At 42.8% G+C, this 19,798-nt stretch overlaps 1 protein-coding gene across 5 annotated transcripts in view; it reads right to left on the reverse strand.

The window, feature by feature from the left end:
• ZMIZ1 (zinc finger MIZ-type containing 1) overlaps window positions 1-6,920 on the reverse strand; it is a 455,177-nt gene extending 448,257 nt beyond the window's left edge. For all 5 annotated transcript variants that reach the window (XM_089510695.1, XM_089510694.1, XM_089510693.1 and 2 more), the window contains exon 1: window positions 6,531-6,920. The gene's annotated coding sequence lies outside the window, so the exon portion shown is untranslated. The remainder of the gene's footprint in view (window positions 1-6,530) is intronic.
• Between the last annotated feature and the right edge of the window lie 12,878 nt (window positions 6,921-19,798).

Consider the following 19,798-nt stretch of genomic DNA (forward strand, 5'->3'; position numbering starts at 1 on the left):
AAGTGAAACAAATAAGGTGCAATTCATCTTATTGCCAACACAATGAATGGAAGAGTCAAAAAATGAAAAGTGTATGTTTTCCTCAAATGTTTGAATAAAAGAAATACAGTTACACCACATGAACTGGGCAAAGTATGACACTCCAGATGTTCTTGGACTGCAACTCCCAGAATTTTTCATGTCTAGCTATGCTGACTATGGCTGAGGAGAGTATGGTCCAGCAACATCTGGAGGACAAGACTTCACACACTCCTGTACTATAATTTGGACCACATATCCAAACTGCTTGCATTCTTATGCACTTGGCAATAGTCATCCCAGCAGTGCAATTTCTCTCTGCTGCTTACTTTTAGAGGGGGTGGGATACAGGCAGGGACACTAACATCTTTTAAAGCCTATAGAAGTGGAAGAGGTAAATCAAGAGCAAATAATCAACTGGAAAAAAAATTCTGAGTGGAAATATATGCAAAAGAATTGCAAATTAGAATTCCTTTACAACCTCCCCTGGAAGCAGGATGCACAGAAACCCTTTAGCTTCCTTTTATCAAGATATAATCTTACTGCTGTTTGCCTCCACAACATTATTTTATTTATTTTATTCAGCACTTACTCCCAGGTAAGTGTACGCAGGTGTAATTCTACCCAGCAGCAACCTCAATGCAGTGTTTGAAACTCTTAAGCACTTTGTGGCACAAAGATTTTTCCCCCCACAGATCTTCGCTGCCAACACAGCTAAATAATGTTATTTCTTATTTTCCTTTTTAAAGTAAAGTCTTAGGGAGCATAAATGTTGTAAAACCATGAAATAGTCTCCTAGTCTTCCTCAAGCATGATACTGAACTCAATAACTGTTTTACAATAAAAATAAAAACAACAACAAAAAACATCCCTTTGAAAACTGCCTTAGTTTAAATCCAACTTTGGACACTAAACCTCAGGTTGTATTGTGATTTAGAATTACAAGTTGAATCTCCCTTATCCAAAATGCTTGAGAATATAAATATTTTGGATTTTGGGGTCTCCCGCCCCCCCAGATTTTGGAATCATAGTACTTACATACATACATACAATGAGATACACATTGGAGATGGAGCACAAGTCTAAATGTGAAATTCATCCATGTTTTGTTTACACCTTAGTATAACCTGATGGTAATTTTATACATAATATTTTAAATAATTTTGTGCATGAAACCAAATTTGTTTACACTGAACCATCAGAAAGCAAAGATGTCACTCTCTCATCCACCCATGTGGGCAATTTTGGATTATTTAGCATTTTGGGATTCCAGCTAAGGGATACTCAATCTATACTTTCTAGAACTGTAAGAGGAGTAGCAGCTGAGAAAGAAGAAAGGTGTGTGTGTGTGTGTGTAAGTGCCCCCAAATCACACAATCCAAGTCAGTTTGAAGTTTAAAGATTGTCCACTTCACTACTAAATTAAGGAATAACGGTGCCCTGATAGTTTGTGCCAAATTTTCTTTTTAAAAACCGAAACAAAGAAAACCTTTCAAAACTTGGCACCTTAAAGAGTAAGAAAGTCACTGTTGTAGCATGAGATTTTATGAAGTGCAACCCACTTAAATATGAAACGTTGTTGTGATGTCACTCATGTGTAAGAGTATCTGTTCTTGTTGTGGTAAGCAATAAAGGCTTGATTTGTGTTAGGGCTTTTTTGTTTTGTTTTGTTTACTGTTTAATAGATGGAGACTTCAGAGGCCTGGGTTGTTGTTTTTTAAATAGCCTCTACTCTTCCAAGTCTCAGGACAAGGCAGTATCAATGAAATGCTTGCAACCAGTTTGAAAGTCACACGTGCTCCGTTGCAAGTTCTTGCTTTCAATGTGTCTTTTGTCTGATGCCTGGTGTTTCAACATCCTCGACTTGAACAGAAAAAGGTCAGCTCCAGTCTTCTGGCATTCATAAACCTGAATCGGGCTCTGCCAAAGGAAGACTGATGTTGCAGTAAATTTCCCTTCATCGAAAGCGGGGAGAGAAGGAGAGAGACAGAAACTGGTGGCAGAACCAACTCTGCAAGATGAAACTGGGTTCTTTCCTGAAGAGAAGACAACTTCTCTTAGAAGCATGCAATTTATGGAGCGCTCCCTTCCCTTTCCAAAGCATTTTCTCAGTGATGCCATACAGATTTGGAGTTTAAAAGGCCAACCATACCAGTCTTTCAAATAAGTCCACAATATTTACTAAACCATGTTTTTTAAACAGACAAACACACAAAACCACCACGTGTCACATATACTTGGCTGAATCACTTTTAGCACCGGAGAGGGACAATAAACCCTAAAAGCTTCCCTGCCATGTCACAACTGCATTTCAAACAAGGAAGAAGAAACTTTTCTCTCGCAAACGTTTACACTTGTTAAGCTGCCAGGGATCCCTGTTCCTGTGTTTATCATCTGCAGCCCATAAAGAAAGGGAACCAACTTTCATCAAACATCCCCATCAAGTTGCCTAGAAGTTACTTCTTGGCTGGGCCAAAGAGGGATGTGTTTACAAGCCTGTGCGATAGCGGACTGAGGTATAAAAATACTACGACAAACCTAAACATTTCATAAGCCAAGCGCCAATGATCCACGTTTTTGTTATATTTATAGCTGTGTTCCCAAAGCAGAGCACACCATTCCCTTTGTCCCACTGAGAAGAAACAGCGTTTTTCAAATGGACAGACAGAACACAGAGAGCCAGTAATCCAGCAAACCCACAGCTGAGCTTCCACTTGAACCTTGGTCCGACTCTGACCCTTTTTGTGGGCTAGGACCAAGCTGGGCCAGTATTATCCTTTACAAATCCTCTCTCGCGAACTCCCTCACCCCATCCCTCTAGCAGCCCAAAAAGGTAACCATTCGATCTTGCGGGAGGCAATGCCATCATTAACCTTTCCAGCTTCTAAGGCCAAGGGCCACATTGCAGCATGAAGACGAACTCTTGGAGTTGCTTAGAACCGTTTACTGCTCCCCCAAAATCCACTCTGGCACATCAAGGCATCAGAGAGCCCCCTTCGCATGGCAACACAGAGCCAGGGCTTTGAACAGGCTTTTCAGATTTCATAAACCCCCACCGCCTGGCTGTGTAGCACACACAGTGGAAGTCCCAGCTTCTCAATAGCCATTTCATTTCTTTTTTAAAGAAAGCCTAGCTAGGTAGCACCCTAAGACTAAACCCAGGCATTCATGGCTTCCCTCCCTCTCTCCCACACTCCTGTTCCTGTTCTCTTGACTGTCTCTTGGAAACCTTTGAGAGGGCATTTGTTCAAGCTGCCAAGTTAAATCCTCCACTCTCATGTCAATGCATTGTGTGTGTGTGTGTGTAGTGTGTGTGTGTGTGTGTGTGTGTGGGAGAAGCAAAGAGATCAGTCACAGCACCACTTAGGCCTGCTGAACTCCCTCCCTTGCAGACAGACAACCCTGTACCTTTGGCCCTAGAGGATCCTGAAGCCCTTTTGCAGACCAGTAACCAAAGCCCCTAAATATATATATACAATGTTCGGAAGCAGACAGTGGGGGCGAAGGAGGGTTGAGACTTTACTGGCTCCTGTCTCAGCCTCCTTGCATGATAATAAATAATAATAAATAATTTATTGATAGCCTGACCAATCACGAGGAATCCGGGCGGGTTGCAACGGTAAGAGTGCATGAAAAATACAATCACATTCAAAATGAATCCCTTCCCAACCCCCCCTTAATCCCTTCCCAGCCACACAACCTCCAGGAGCCATTGGGGGGCTCTTGGCCCATCTTCTTCATCCTTTTCCAATTATTTAACCACCAAATACTTCCAAGGAGGCGTGGAGGCAACAAGGCACTCCCTCTTCGCCCCTCCAAAAGGCATGAGGGGGGGGGGGGAAGTTAGCAACAAAATACTTTTAAAAGCCTCCCCACGTGTGCGCACCACCATCACAGAAAAAGAGGGAGAAGGGGGGACCCCAAAGTTTGCAGAAAGAAAGAAAGAAAGAAGGAAGGAACTTCTCCTCTTCATTCCCCTTCTCTCCTAGAAGTCAAACTATTAGATTTATTGTTATTTCTGCCCCTCAAAGACAAGAAAGCAAAGGCTAAAAACTCAGGTGGCTCAAAAACAATAATGTTTACATTGCCCCAAGTGCCTTTTAACTATCATTTGGGCTTTGTAAATTTATATATGTATATGTGTGTGTGTGACAAATGTGACAAGTGTGTGACATAATATATATATATATATATATATATGGGTTTCTTTCTTTTTTATTGCAGGCAGCCAGGCTAAGCTGGCCTCTCCCTTCCCCCTGCTTCACAATAGCAAGAAAGCAGGCTCTTTGGCCCCCCATCGCCCCACTCTTTCCCCCTCCTTCTCCTCCTGGCTTCCTGGAGACAGATGTAAAGGAGGAGAAAAAAGAAAGGGGGAAAAGAAACCTCCTTCTTTTTCTCCTCCTGCTCCACAAAAAGAAAGAGAAAGAGAGGCCCCCAAGTCGTCCCAACTGGCTTCCAGGCTCCAGACACAAGGAATTTCCTCCCAAGGCTTGGAAAAACAAGCTCAAGCCTCTTTTCTTTTCTTTTTTTCCTTCCCCCCTTTTCCTCTGATTCCCTCCTTTTCCATCTCTTTTCTCTCCCCCCCCCCCAACACTATATAGGCTGGATCCACACTGGAGACATAACCCGGTTTGGCAGCGCTTTAACTCTTTGTCTGGCTCAAGGCTGCTATGGAATTCTGGGAGTTGGAGTTTGTTGTGGGGTCCTTCTCCTCCTCCTCCAGAAGCTTTTACAAGGAACCCTTCTCCCTCTTCCTCGGAGGATCCAGTGCTCAAAAGTCAACCCCAGGGAAGAGGAGGAAAGAAGAGAGAAAGAACAAAATGCACACCAAACTAATAATAATAATGATGATTAATAATAATGATGATAATGATAATAAACCTAACCAGGGATTTATTATGGCCAAGCCCTCTTTTGTTTTTTTGTGGCACGAGGGAACCTGTGCTGAAGCCTAATAATAATAATAATAACAACAATAACAACACAACAACAACAACAACAAGGAAGGCGAGCATGTGCCTCCCTCTCAACCTCGCTTGGGCTCTTCCAAACTTCAGGCAAGAGGACTATTGGAAAGACTACAGACCCTAAAATAATCATCCTTGAAAAAAGCACCCCTTTGGGACGAAGGAGGAGGGAAAATGTGGAGGTTTCCCTTTTCTCTGCCTCCTCCAAACAGAGACTCCCTTCCAGCTGCTCTTTTAAAATACATTAATAATAGTAATAATAATAATAATAATAATTAATTCTCCTTTCTCTGCCTCCCCAGACTCACTTCTAGCTTACCTTTTAATATAATATAATATAATATAATATAATATAATATAATATAATGAATTCTCCCCCCCACCCCCACCCTCTCTCTCTCTCTCTCTCTCTCTCTCTCTATATATATATATATATATATATATCAATTTGAGGTTGAATATACTACTACTACTAATAATAATAATATGAACTCTCTCTCTCTCTCTTTCTACATACATATATATATATATATATATATATATAAATTTGAGGTTGAATATACTAATAATAATAATAATAATATGAACACACACTCTCTCTCTCTCTCTCTATATATATATATATAAATTTGAGGTTGAATATACTACTACTACTACTAATAATAATAATAATATGAACACTCTCTCTCTCTCTATATATATATATATATATATAAATTTGAGGTTGAATATACTACTACTACTAATAATAATAATATGATCTCTCTCTCTCTCTCTCTCTCTATATATATATATATATATATATCAATTTGAGGTTGAACATAATAATAATGATAATAATATGAACTCTCCCTCCCTCTCTCTCTCTCTCTCTATATATATATATATACATATATATACATATATATTCATATATATATTCAATCTCAAATTTATAGATAGATAGATAGATAGATAGATAGATAGATAGAGATAGAGATAGATATATATAGCGAGAGTTCATATTATTATTATTATATTTATCCTGGCTTCGCAGTGAGGAGGAAAAGCACACAAATCGTAATAGTAGTAATAATAATAATAATAATAATAATAACCAAAGGCAAAAAGGGGTTCAATTAAATCCTCCGCCTCCTTTCCTTTCCTCCCGCGCTTTCCGCTTTTCCTTAGCAGCTCCCTGTTTCACTTCACACACAAAACAACAACAACACAACCCACAACCCACAACCCACACGGGGGGTTGCCCCTTTAAGAAGTCTTTGGGCTGTTTCCCTTGCATTTCTTTTCCCACACAAAAAAACCCAGCCACCCACGCACACAGGTTTCCCTCTACTCCCAGACACAACACAACACACACACACACACAGCAGAGATACAGTGGCATTTAGATACATAGATCGATACTATATATGGATAGTATATGGATACAATGTTTCTCCTCCTCGCCTTGGCTTTCCTTCCCATTGTTTCTGTAGCCCTGGCTGAGCAGGAGCAAGCCCTACTACACACACAGATGCAAACCCACAACTGAGAGCAACAACTTACCGACCCAGGTTGTGTGTTTGTGTGGCTGTTGTGATGAAGAGAGACAGAGAGGGGGGGGCAAGCAATTCCTAAAGCACTGCCCCCCTTTCCCCCAAGGGAAAAAAAAACCCCAATACAAATAGTCCCTTCTCGCAGCAGCTCTTGGTTCAGGTGGCTTTTGGGTTCAGGAAAAATAATGATGATGGTAATAAAGAGTTTTGGGTTTTGTGTGTGTCTAGGGAAAAAAGGGGGAAAGGAAATCTCGCCTTTTAGGAGGAAGAGGAAGAAGAAGAGGAAGAAGGGGGAAGGAAAGGGGGAGGAAAATAAAAAAAGCCAGCCCTCTTCTTTCTCGCAGACAGTGAAAAGGAGCTCAGTGTTAGTGGAAGAATAAGTGAATCAACTCGCAGAGAAAGAGAGAAGGAGGGAGAGGGAGAGCAGAGCAAGTTGAAGTGTCAAATTACATTGGCTATTTTATTACCAAAGGGCCCAGCTCTTCTGGCTGTTGGCAAAATCTGTCCCAGATTCCTATCTGGAGGAAAGGGAGCTGCCTCTCTCTCTCTCTCTCTCTCTCTCTCTCTCCTCAGCCTCTTTCTCATTCCCTTTCTCCACTCTTTTTTCCTCCTGAAAGTTAACAATTTCTTCCTAGGAAGAGCCAGCTTCAACAAGGCAAAGGATGGCCTTTCCTTCTCTCTCACACAGACACACACTTCCCCCTTGCATTAAAGGGAAGACCTTCCTTGTCTGGAGAAGCAGGGGGGTTACTACAAATAGTAGTAGCCAGGGAGGAGGGAGGAAAGAAGGAAGAGCCCAACACAATTTGTACACACAAGGGCACCCCACTCCCCACTGTTGGGAGAGAGAAAGCTCCCAACTGGCTCTGCTTTTGGTACACCTTTTGTGTACACACACACACACACAGAGTCATAGATAAACCTCAAAGCTGGCTGAGTCTTTTATGAGTACACAATTTTCCACACACAACCCCCTCCTCACATTATAGATAAATTCCCAGGCTGGCTGGCTCTACCTTTTGCACACATTTTGTACACACACACACACACACACACAGAGTCGTTATAGATAAACCTACAAGCTGACTGGCTCTGCTTTTGGTACACATTTTGTATGCACACACACACACACACACACCTCATTATAGATAAACCTTCAGACTGGCTGACTCTGCTTTTGGTATACCTTTTGTGTACACACACACACACACACACACAGTCACTTTAGATACACCTCCAAGCTGGCTGGGTGTTTTATTAGTACACAGTTTTGCACACACAACCCCCCCACCCCCCCATTGTAGATAAACTCCCAGGTTGGCTGGCTCTGCTTTTTGTACACATTTTGCACGCGCACACACACACACACACAGATCTGGTGGCTCTTTTTGTACACATTTTGCACACACACACAGAGTCATGACAGATAAACCTCCAGGCTGGCTGGTTCTGCTTTTCACACACATTTTGTGTACACAGGCAGAGAGTCATTCCAGATAAGCCTCTCTAGAGCCTGCCTGGCTCTGATTCCACTTTTCCCCCTCCAAAGTGGGCGACGCTGTTGCAGTTTTACACCACGAAGAGGCGATGGATTATTACCTCTCCCCCCCCCCCCCCCAACAATCTCTCTCTTTATGAATGGAGACTGGAAACCAACGTGACTTTCGAGTCATTCCCACTGCTTTTCTCCCCCCCCCCTTTTTTTTTTCCTTGAGTGGTTTAGTCCTTTATTGGAGAGGTTGGCCAAGCATTACCTTGGATGCTCCCAAAGGCCAGCCTTAGTGGGGGGGGGGATCAGAGAAGTAGCCCTGCTAGTCTCTATGCAAAGGGGTCTATGCAGAGTGGCTCTGAACCTACTTCTGGGGAGTCTTGACTAGCAAAACACGTGGAGAAACACTTTGAGACCGCATGCCATGGAGCCCTGAGCAGTTAAAGCGGGGTCAAACCGGATTGTTGCTCCAGTCAGGATGCATCCCTTTGTCACCTTTGGTCAGATGCAGGCTGCAGCAGTAATCCACCTTGACCCTACTTGGCTCAACGCAACAATGGAATCCTGGGAGTTGTAGTTTATTGTGGCACCGGAGCAGTCTGCTCTTGGCTGCTAAGCAGAGTCGGCCCTGGTCAGGATTTGGAGGGGAGACCGAGTTGCCGTCGCCTTTGCTGGCCGAAAGGCCTCTGAGAAAACCTGGAGATCCTAAAAACTTTGGCTGCATCCACACTGGAGAAATAACCCGGTTTGGCACCGCTTTAACTCTTTGTCTGACTGAAGGCTATGGAATTCTGGGAGTTGGAGTTTGTTGTGGGCCCCACAACATACTCCAACTCCCAGAATTCCATAGCTTTAGAGCCAGACAAAGAGTTAAAGCGGTGCCAAACCGGGATTATTTCTCCAGTGTGGATGCAACCTCAATGTGTTTAAGGGAGATTGCAGGAGTGAGTCGCTTTAAACGCAACCTCTGGGCAATCAAGCCTCCTGAGCTGACCATTTCCTTTCCCTTTACTAGACCTCCCCTTCCTATGGAGCCCTGATCCTGAGTTTCCCAGACCCGCACCAGTCTTTCCGGCTCCCCCTTGGCTTTTGTGACTGTCTCTGTCTGTCTGAAAAGCCCTGGCAAAGAGGGGCAAAGGAGGGAGAGGAGGGGGTCCTTCACACTGGCTTCTCTTGTCTGGCCAGTGGCTGAGCTGCTAAGAAGGTATTGCCAGCAGCAAGTCAAGTAGCTAACACTCCCCTTTACTCCAAAGGAAACCATGGCAAGGGGGCATGGCTTGGGAGTCAGCATGCAAAAAGACCCTACAATGTCCTTGCCTGAGAGTAAGATCCAAAACACACTGCAGAAATAATCCGGTCTGAGACCACTTTAATAGCCCTGGCTCAGTGCTAGGGAACCTTGGGAAACGTAGTTTGTTGTGGCACCAGAGAAGGCTCAATGTCTCACAAAACGACAGTTCCCAGAATTAAATAATAATAATAATAATAATAATAATAATAATAATAGTAACAACAGTAATAATAATAATAATAATAATAATAATAATAATAATAATAATAATAATATCCTGCTTCTCTGTGCAACACAACCGGCTTATAAATTAATACAGTACAAACCCGTATCCCAATCTCCCACCCAACCCTAAAATAAGGATTAAACAATACAGAATTAAAACATAAGCATTCAAATTAGGCAGTGGTTATAGCAGAGTTCAGGGATGACAAGCTCAGCTTATAGTGGCCAGTATCTATTCAGGAAAGGCCTGCCGGAAGAGATCCATCTTAATAGCTTTTTAAAATGCCGTTTAAGCTGGTGATGTGACGGATCTCCTCTGGCAGGCCGTTCCATAATCTGGGAATGGTTGCCGAAAAGGTCCTCTGAGTTGTGTGGGCAACAGTCTGGTTTTCACAGGTTGCAACAGATTCCTCCCAGAGAACCGGAGTGCGCAGGGTGGCTTATACAGCTGGAAGCAGTCCTGAAGATAGGTTGGACCCAAGCCATTTAGGGCTTTAAAGGTGATAACCAACACCTTGAATTCACCTTGTAAAATTCCCTAACACTGAGCCAGAGCAGTTAGAGCGGTCTCAGACTGGATCATTTCAGCAGTGTGTTTTGGACCTAATGGATTTCTGACATACGCAGAGGGGGATTTGTTTGAAACACCTGGAATGAAGAGGAAGTCCACCCAGAATGCCAAAAGACCGTCCTTCCAAGGATGGCAGCATGTTTCTCACCATGTACCTATGTCAGACAGAAAGAAAAGCAACTCATGTGAGATATGGTGCTGGAGAAGAGTGCTGAGGATACCATGGACAGCCAAGAAGACTAACAAATGGGTCTTTTAAAAGAAAGAACTGTGCAAATCTACAGTGCTATATAAATAAATAAATAAATAAATAAATAATAACAAACACTATCTAGGCCTGATTCCCACTACCTTTTAAACTGGATTGCAATTCGGTTTGAACAAGTTCAAATGACCCTGGTTCACAGCTGAAACAAATCGCTAAAGTGATTCGGAGGGGGGGATGCCCTAGACCCATTTAACCCGTGTCTTTTTGATGCTGATTTTTTCAGCGTCTTTTTGGATAAATTGATTCCATGGAAATGTGAACCAGATGTGGATTGGAGTCGATTTAAATTTGCCCTTCGACTGGCTGGAGCGGGTCCATTTTGAATCAATTCCTTCGTGAATATGAACCACAAGTGGGTTATTTTACAAGGAAAAAATGCGATCGGGGTGAACATAGTGTGAACCAAGCTCCACAGTCGAATCGATCCATCAATTTGAATCACAAACCGGTTTATTTGTAAGTGGAAATGAGGAAGCCAAGAAGATTAAATTGAGGTTGTCCTACTTTGGCAGCATCATGAGAAGACATGACTCATTTGGAAAGACAATAATGGCAGGAAAGGTAGAAGGTTGGAGAAAGAGCAGAAAGCCACTCGTCCTTTGGCTAGACTCACTCAGAGAGGTCAGAGGCCACCATTTTCAGGACCTGGGTGCAAAGCAGTGGAGGATGGGAAGACTTGGAGATCCTTCATCCACAAAGTCGCCATGAATTGGGGTGGACTCAAGAACAGTGGACAACAACAACAGGTGATGAAGAAAATGGATAGAAAGAATGGTTTTCTCAGAGGCCTTTAGGCCAGCATAGCCAAAAATCAACAGATTAATATGCAAATCCCCTCCTCTCAGCCAACCGTCTATATAGTCCACTCTCTTCCATGCCAGCATTCTCTGAAGATGCCAGCCACAGCTGCTGACGAAACAGGAATAAACTCTCCTAGAACATAGCCCCAGATCCCAAAAACCCCACAAAAAACTATGGATGCCAGCTATGACAGCCTTCAACTTCACAAAATCAACTCATTTGCGGTGCGGTGCTGGAGGAGAGTGCCGAGGAGACCATGGCTGGTCAAAAAGACAAACAAATGGGTCCTAGATCAAGCCTGAACTCTCATGAGAAGCCAAGATGATGAAACAGAGGCTGTCCTACTTGGGCCACATCATGGGAAATCATCAATAGAAAAGACAGTGATGCTAGGAAAGTTAGAAGGAAGTAGAAAGGGAGGAAAACCATGCACCGGATGGATGGATTCCATGAGGGAGGTCATGGGCCTGAACTTGCAAGATCTGAGCAGAGAGGTTGAGTCTAAGGGGTCTTGGAAATCTCTCATTCACAGGGTCACCATGAGTCAGGGCCCAGTTAACAACAACAATCTGCTTCTCAAGGATAGTTTTGAGGAAAGTGTTTGGCCAGTCCTACCCAGTATCTCTAGGACATTTCATGGGGGGGGGGGTTGCAAAAAGAGAGAGAGAGAGTCAGTGTAGCACAGTGGTTTGAGTGTTGGACTGTGACTCTGGTGACCAGGGTTCAATTGCTGCTTGGCCACAAAACCCCACTGGGTGACCTTGGGCAAGTCACACTCTCTCAACCTCAGGGGAAGGCCGTAGCAAAACCTCCTCTGTGCCAAGAAAACCTTGCGACAGGGTTACCTTAGGGTCGCCGTAAGTCAGCAATGACTACACACACTGGTTAGCAAGAGCAAGTGCCCACTCCTCAGGGTGGCCAACCATCCTCCTTTTCCCAGACAGATCTTCTATTTCAACCTTGCGTCAAGGAGGAATGTCAAAAAGTCCTTCCCTTTTGAGCATGACTAGGGTCCAAAACACAGACTGCAGAAATAATACAGTCAGCCCTCAGTATCCACCGATTTCTTATCCATGGATTCACGCATCCACGGCTTGAAAATAATTTTAAAATATACAAATTCCAAATAGCAAAGCTTGATTTTGCCATTTTATAAATGGGGCACCGTTTTGCTATGCCATTGTATTTAATGGGACTTGAGCATCCACAGATTTTGGTATCTGGAACCAAACCCCAGCAGATACCAAGGGTTCACTGTAATCCATTTTGAGGCTGCTTTAACTACCCTGGTTTCATACTAGGGGAATCCTGGGAATTGTAGTTGATTGTGGCACCAGATGTGTTTTTTTATATAGAGAGAAGGCTCAATATCTCCCAGAACAAGAAACCATCTGGTGGTGAACCTTTTAGAGACCGAGTGCCCAAACTACAACCCAAAACCCACTTATTTATCGCAAATTGCCGCATCCCTCTGGCTTTCTAGTGACAAACTCTAGTGAACTTTGTGTTGGAACGATGGTGCATGTGCCCGCAGAGAGGGCTCTGGGTGCCACCTCTGGCACGCGTGCCATAGGTTCACCACCACTGATCTAGGGGTTTCCCTGCTGGCCATATAGCAAATCCAATAACATCTAAGCAATGATACCTTTATTGGGCCAACCAAAATGCACAACAACATGTTGCAAGCTTTCAAAGTCGCACTGGCTTCTTCAGCAGGCAAATAGGAGAAAGAAAGTGAAGGTGTTAGTCCTAGGCCTGCATTTTCTGTTTCTGGTCTTAGCTCAGATGGTAAGGAGGGCTATCTGCAGGCTGGCACCTTCTCCTTTGGTCACTGGTAGATTGACTAACATCTTTCCATTTCTTTTGCCTGTTTGCCTGACGAAGAAGCCAGTGCGACTTCGAAAGCTTGCGACATGTCATGGTGCATTTTGGTTGGCCCAATAAAGCTATCATTGTTTGGATGTTATTAGATTTGTGATATGGCCAACACGGCTACCCCTAGATGTTTTGTAATAATAATAATAATAATAACAATGATTTATTTATAGCCTGCCCAATCACGAAGAATCCAGGCGGGTTACAACAGTAAAGTACATAGCAAATAATAGCAACAATAAAAATAACATAACAAATCACAATAACAACAAATAGCAAAAAAAAAAAACCCAAACACATAGCAATTCACAACAATAAAAATAACAATGAAAAATGCATAGCAATCAACATAGCAAATAAAAAAATAATCCTCATTCTCAATATTAAATAAAACACAAAAAGGTAGTTTTGGGAGATATAGAGCCTTCTCTGTCAAAACAACAACAACTCTGGTGCCACAATCAACTACAATTCCCAGGATTCCCCTAGCACTGAGCCAGGGCAGTTAAAGCATTATTTCTGCAGGGTGTTTTGGACCTTAAGAAGCATGAATTTAAATGCAGATGGTTGTTGTTTAAGGTTGTTCTGTGGTCACTGCCCTGCTCTGGCCACCTTGCCACTTGTGTTGCCCAATGCTCCTTCCATGGCTCCGCTCCGAAAGTGGCTCCGCTCTCCGGGTTTTGCAGGCAGCCGGCGAGTCAGAGGAATAACAAAGGCAAGTTTGAGAGCAGCCGCCGCAGAAGCAGGAGCAGCAGCAGGAGCAGCAGCAAAGCTGGCGGAGTGACGTCAGGGAACAATGCCTCTGCCAAGAGCTTTCCCTCCTCGACGCACACAAACAGGAGGACTCTGCTCTCTCCCAGGTCCAGGCTTTTAAAGGGACAGTGTCCCTTTTTCCATGCCTCCAAGGAGCAGAGCCTTTGCAAAGTCTTCCTCCAGCAGTTGGTCACATTTTCTTGCAAGGTCCTCTTTCTTGGGGTGCCTTGTCCTCCTTTGCAGTGGCCAAGCGTCCTCCTTTTCCAGCACACGTCCTCCATGCCAGCCTTTGTGCCCAGGAGGATTTCCCAAATGCCCTCCATTTGGACCATGACCAGGAAAAGCATGATTTTGTTTTTACATTGATCTGAATGTTTGGAGCTGTTATTTGGGAACATCCTCCATTTTTCTTGACATCTGGGCATCCTGAGAGTCAAGGAGGGAATCTTCTCAAGCAGCTTCCTATCTGTCAATAATAACAATAACAACAACAATAATAATATAATTAATAATAATAATTAATAATAATAAATAATGACAATATACAACCAAACTTTTACTTATGGTAAAGCTATCATAGGGTTTTCTTGGCAATACTGGTTCAGGGTTGTTGTTATTTGTCATGATCTTCCTCTGAGGCTGAGAGAGTGTGACTTGCCCAAGGTCACCCAGTGGGTTTTTATGCTCAAGCGGGAATTGAACCCGGATCTCAGAGGCATACTCCAGTACTCAAACCACTGCACCATGCTGTATACACTTAGTTAAGATGCGGGATTAACAAAACATCCCTGATTTGACCATTAAAAGCACCCGGTCTTGCAAATTCTCCAGATATGTTTATTTAGGGTTCCACAGAGAACACCACATCAAAACAACTCTCTGTGTGGATGACGGCGATCTTTAGCTAATTAATATAATTAATTGCTTAAGCGTTAGAAGCCTGCAGCCAAATAATCGGCCAGCGCCTTCAAATAAATATGTGAAATCCACTCCCACTATTTGCTTTCTTGGACTTGATCAGCTTCGCAGGGTGGTCACAATTATAATGGGAGCCACAGTGGGCAAATTCCCACTTTATATTTTCAATCAGAGACAGTTTGGGCCATTTAGTTTGAAAGGTAGGACATAAATTAAGCTAGAAATGCATTTCCCTCATTAGTTTCCAGTCTTCCAGAATATATAACTTGTGCCGTTCTGCTTTGTTGAGTGGCAATTCCCATCAGCCTGAACCAGCACGGTAAATTGTGAGGGGATTTGCAGTCCATGAACATCTGGGCCTGATCCAGAAAGGACAAATATGTAGGTTATAGCATTCCTGTAGTTCTCCATTGTTGTTTGGTTTTGTTTTGAAGTGTCCAAATGACATGTTTGTTGTCCAGGACCATATTCTGGCAATTTTGTCATACACGGGAGATCTTGGAACCAAACCCCAGCGTATAACAAGGCTCCACTGTAGTTAAAATCACATGTTACAAATCATACCAATCATACAAATCAAGCAAGTCACATAATCTAAATAAGGATTCAACATGGATATAAGAGAAGGGTACATTAGAATTTTTACACATATCTTCTTCTATAAGTCCTATCCTCCCCCCTCTTATAAACCTACTATTGGTCTATAATTTCCAAATCTTCTCCATCTCTATACCTTCTCTTATTCTTATTACAACTTTCTTAAACTTTCTTACACCAGCTTCACTTGCTAACATTTCTTTATTTTTCCTTTCGTCTTCTTCTTCTTCCCCACTCATACCTTCCATATAACTTACTTAAACCTTCAGTCACAACTCCTATCATCCTAACTTTCTACTCAACTGTTGACAGGTTTTTTTCCTAATCTGCACGAATTTCCATTACATTCTTTCTTATATAACTTGCTTTTATTTTGTTTTGTTTAACATTTCCATTTATTTATTGACAACTTTGCTATTATATCCTCAAAAATACGTCTCTTTCTCAATCTTCTAAATATCTAGAGCATTGACTATTCTTAACTCTTAACACTCCATCACTGACATACTCTCCCACTCCCTTCCTCCAGCATTTTATTTTCAACCCTGAATGGGTTTCTTTTCAATTCTGACACATATCGGAAGAGCAACAACAACATTTTCTTCCCTTTCCCACTTTTAAAAAATCTTAATGTCCTTAGAGTGCTTTGGTGCTGAAGTATAATGGTACTTTTGCACTACAATGCTAAGTATTATTTATTTTTTCAAGGAGAACATTTCCCATTGACCTCAACAAACCACATCTCTTTTTTAAAATGAATGAATGAATGAATGAATGAATGAATGAATGAAACCTTTGGAAAAGTCCCACTACTTGTCCAAAAATTTTGTTACAAACAGTCCCCGCAATGAAAGGAGTAGGTGAATATAGAGGTGACAGCAACCTGCAAAACCCAAGCAGTTATTTCACCAAAACTCATGCTTCTTTAGATGAACGTGGAAGAGCCCTTGGAGAGATGCAAATTGTCTTCCCACCCTAGAACTCTGCATCCCTGCCCTTTGTAGCCCACATTCCCTCTGCTCTCTTGTGTGAAGAAAGCCCAATTCTTCCAGGCCCCGGACTACCTAGATACTTTGGCCCAATCCTCCTTTCTCCTTGCTGAGTCCTTTCTTCGTACCACCACAGCCAAGTGGTTCCTCAGAGTCCTACTTCTGGATTCTGTCTCACTGGATTCGGCCACCTTGGTCTCTTCTCACGCTTCCTCTGTACCCTTATCCTTGCATAATATGAAGTGGCTGTACAGTGCTTCAATGCTGTGATATGATGTAAAATTAAAGCACATTTCTTGGGAGCTTCCAGGAAAGAAAACCCTCTTCCCTCATATACGTATATTTTAAAATATATATTTAGGGACTACAAAATGTGGTGTCTCTTAGTCTTTGAGATTAATTCAGAACCCCATCCCTCTCATTAATGTTCTGCTTACCTCAATTCTTATCTCCCATTGGTGCTGAATCTGGGGGGCAGCCTTGGCAAAATGGTGCTCTTTTTGGTAAGTTCCCTCCTTGGTTTTTCCACCTTTGGAGAGGTCACCCCCCCCCCCCCACACACACACTTCTTAGCATTTGCTTGAATACTTCCGCTGTAGATCTTAGAGAGGGGGCAAATGAGCAAAGCAGGCATGCTGCACTGTGCAACCACTGCCCTCACTGATGCCTTCTTGCTTACCTCTCTTCCTTGCTATGGGGAGGATCCATACCAACCCGGCAGTTGCCTCCAGCAGCAGATTCTGGGTGTTATGTGTTGGCTATTTATTATGATTGCAGGTTTCACTGCCAGGAGAAGAGGCACTTGTGGGATTTTCTGCTTCAGATACCAAAATGATTTGCCTTCTGGGGCAGTGATTCCCAAACTCTGATCCTCCATGTGTTTTGTACTTCAGTTCCCAGAAGCCCCAGTCAGCTTGGTCCATAGTCAGGGATTCTAGGAGCTAAAGTCCAGAACATCTGGAGGGCCAAAGTTTGGGGATCACTGTCTAGGGCAGTGGTTCTCAACCTTCCTAATGCCGCAACCCTTTAATACAGTTCCTCATGTTGTGGTGACCCCCAACCGTGTCTCAGTTCCTAAGTCCATCAGAAATATGTGTTTTCTGGTGGTTTTAGGTGACCCCTGTGAAAGGGTCATTCGACTCCCGAAGGGGTCACAACCCACAGGTCTAAGAGGTGTTAACCCACCTTGCATACTTTGCACTGTATTTGGAGTCCCCATATTTTATATTTCATATATGGAACCAGCATGTTCTTGAGAAGTCACAATCACCTTTGGGAACACCAAGCCAGGTTCCCAGGAGAAAAGGACCAAGACCAAGGCATAAACACATTGAGGTAATAAGACAATCAAATTTAAATGGTTGTACTAAGTGCTCCTTCCTTCCCCCAAGTCATCTGCATTTCTTCTTGTAACAAAGGATCTTCTTGCACCTAAAGCAGTAAGTCAGTTTCCTTGCCTATCTCTTGTTATGTTGCCAGCCAAACTTTCCTGTCCATCCATCCTGGGGATAATCTGATCCAATCGCCGTTTTAGTCACACTAAAACTAAAGCCATCAACCAATCCAGAATCTAATTGTCAATTCCTGGGAAACATCCAGCCTTTGTTACCTCACATTGCTTGGGGCTAGATTTTAGATCTAACTATTGGTCCCAATAACCTAGTCTCTGCACATTCACAGTACACATACAGTTGTCCCAGGCTGCACTCCATGTATGAAACTGTGCCACTCTAAGACTTCCCAGTCTGAGCCACTCCAGCTTTCCATGATCTACTATTTGGACAGGTAATTATCACCCCCCCCCTCCCGCAAACCCTTCAAACTCCACTATCCATATTTCCATTTTGGTTAGCTAGGAAGATGATGTCTGTGTGAACTGTATCATTTGTAAGTGTGATTGCACTCTCCGTTTTTCTAAACAAAACCCTTTCAATTCACCCAGACCTGAAGTTCTCCTCAGTTATTAGTTAATATACAGGTGCAAACGGTCCTAAAGTTTACCTATCCTCTTGCAAAAGTTAATTTCCCCAACAATTAATTCTCATCTAGTAGTGTGCATGCATGTACGTGTGCATGCCTGTACAAGTTTCCTGTCAGTTTATGGTGACCCCATGCATTTCATAAGGCTTTCTTAGACAAGGAATACTCAGAGATGATTTTGCTAGTACCTTCCTCTAAAAGCCTATAGCACCTGGTATTAATGGGTGGTCTTCCAGTATTATCTTTATTACCCCAATTTTGCCACTGGTTGTGTTACTGAATTTAACTTCTTACAATGTTTCTGGGTCAAAGTCTCTCTGAAGCATTGTGGGAAATTTGAATGGTAGTGACTGGTGTTGATGTAGACTGCCATGATACTGTCAGTGTCAGATACTGTCAGCACACCAAGATAAGAAACAGCTCATCAGCGACCATTGCCTCAGGCTCCTTCAAACCTACAGATAGGCTGAGAAATCCTCTCCTTTTCACAGAGCTGGTCTACAAAGTCTTGAGTCCCTTGTTAAGCCGGTTAAATCTGTAGTGCACACTGAGGTGGGGAAAGTATGGTCCTCCAGATCTTCTTGGCATTGGTACCTAAAAATGTGAGGAAACTTGGGGCCTTTGTCAGCAGATTCAGCATCTCCTTTGAATGTTGGGGAAATATTTAGTTCAAAAAGAGGCAAGTGAGAGGTGGATAACTTTGGAAACCATTTTACACATTTATACCAGTACTAACTACACAAAAGACTCCCAAATTAATAATGGGTTTTTATTAAGAATTAACAAAGGATCACTCAGACATGGAAGAATTGATTCAGGAAACAGATTCATGAAAGGCTACAGAAGGAAGGTTGAAAAGTTGGTTAATGGGATACTGAGGGTTCAGTGTAGGTATATTCACTCTCCTGATGAAAGAACTATGGGAAAGTGCAGAGAAACTGAGACAGCATCCAAGGACGAATGCTGGATACTTGTACAGCGTCTGAGAGTACACCAGAAGAAGTGAACTCTGGATAGCCAGAAGGCATCCGAGGGTACACTAGGAAAAGCGGAAAATGAGAATTGAGAATTGAGGGGGTTTTACACCTTTTTCCTACCCTAAGGGCATGTGCTGTGTACCCAAAGATAAAGCTTCTGTGATTTTTCCAAGGAATGGAGAAACAGGTTGGGAAACATAAGGATTTTTAGCAACAATACTTTAATGCATTGATGCAATCTGAAACAAACCTTTGGTGATGGACAGGCAGAGGAAGTGGAGAGGAACTTGAAAGAGGGAGAACAGGGTATAGTCTCTGTCATTTTGACAAATGTCTTCCTTTGTTTCCATGGGAAATGCAAAATAGCGAACTAGGAAGAAGGTATCTTAGCATAACCTATGGTGCTTGTCTTTGTCCTCATATAGGCTGGGCGTGCCCTAAAACAAGTGACCTTGACACTGGTGACTTTTATCTTCCTTGAGCATCATGATCTTCCAAAACAGTATCAGATCATTGTGATTTCTGCTCCACACTAGATATTACT

Source organism: Sceloporus occidentalis, unplaced genomic scaffold (genome assembly GCF_023333645.1).
Source record: "Sceloporus occidentalis isolate IW3139 unplaced genomic scaffold, rSceOcc1.0.p SCAF_2, whole genome shotgun sequence".
NCBI lineage: Eukaryota > Metazoa > Chordata > Lepidosauria > Squamata > Phrynosomatidae > Sceloporus > Sceloporus occidentalis.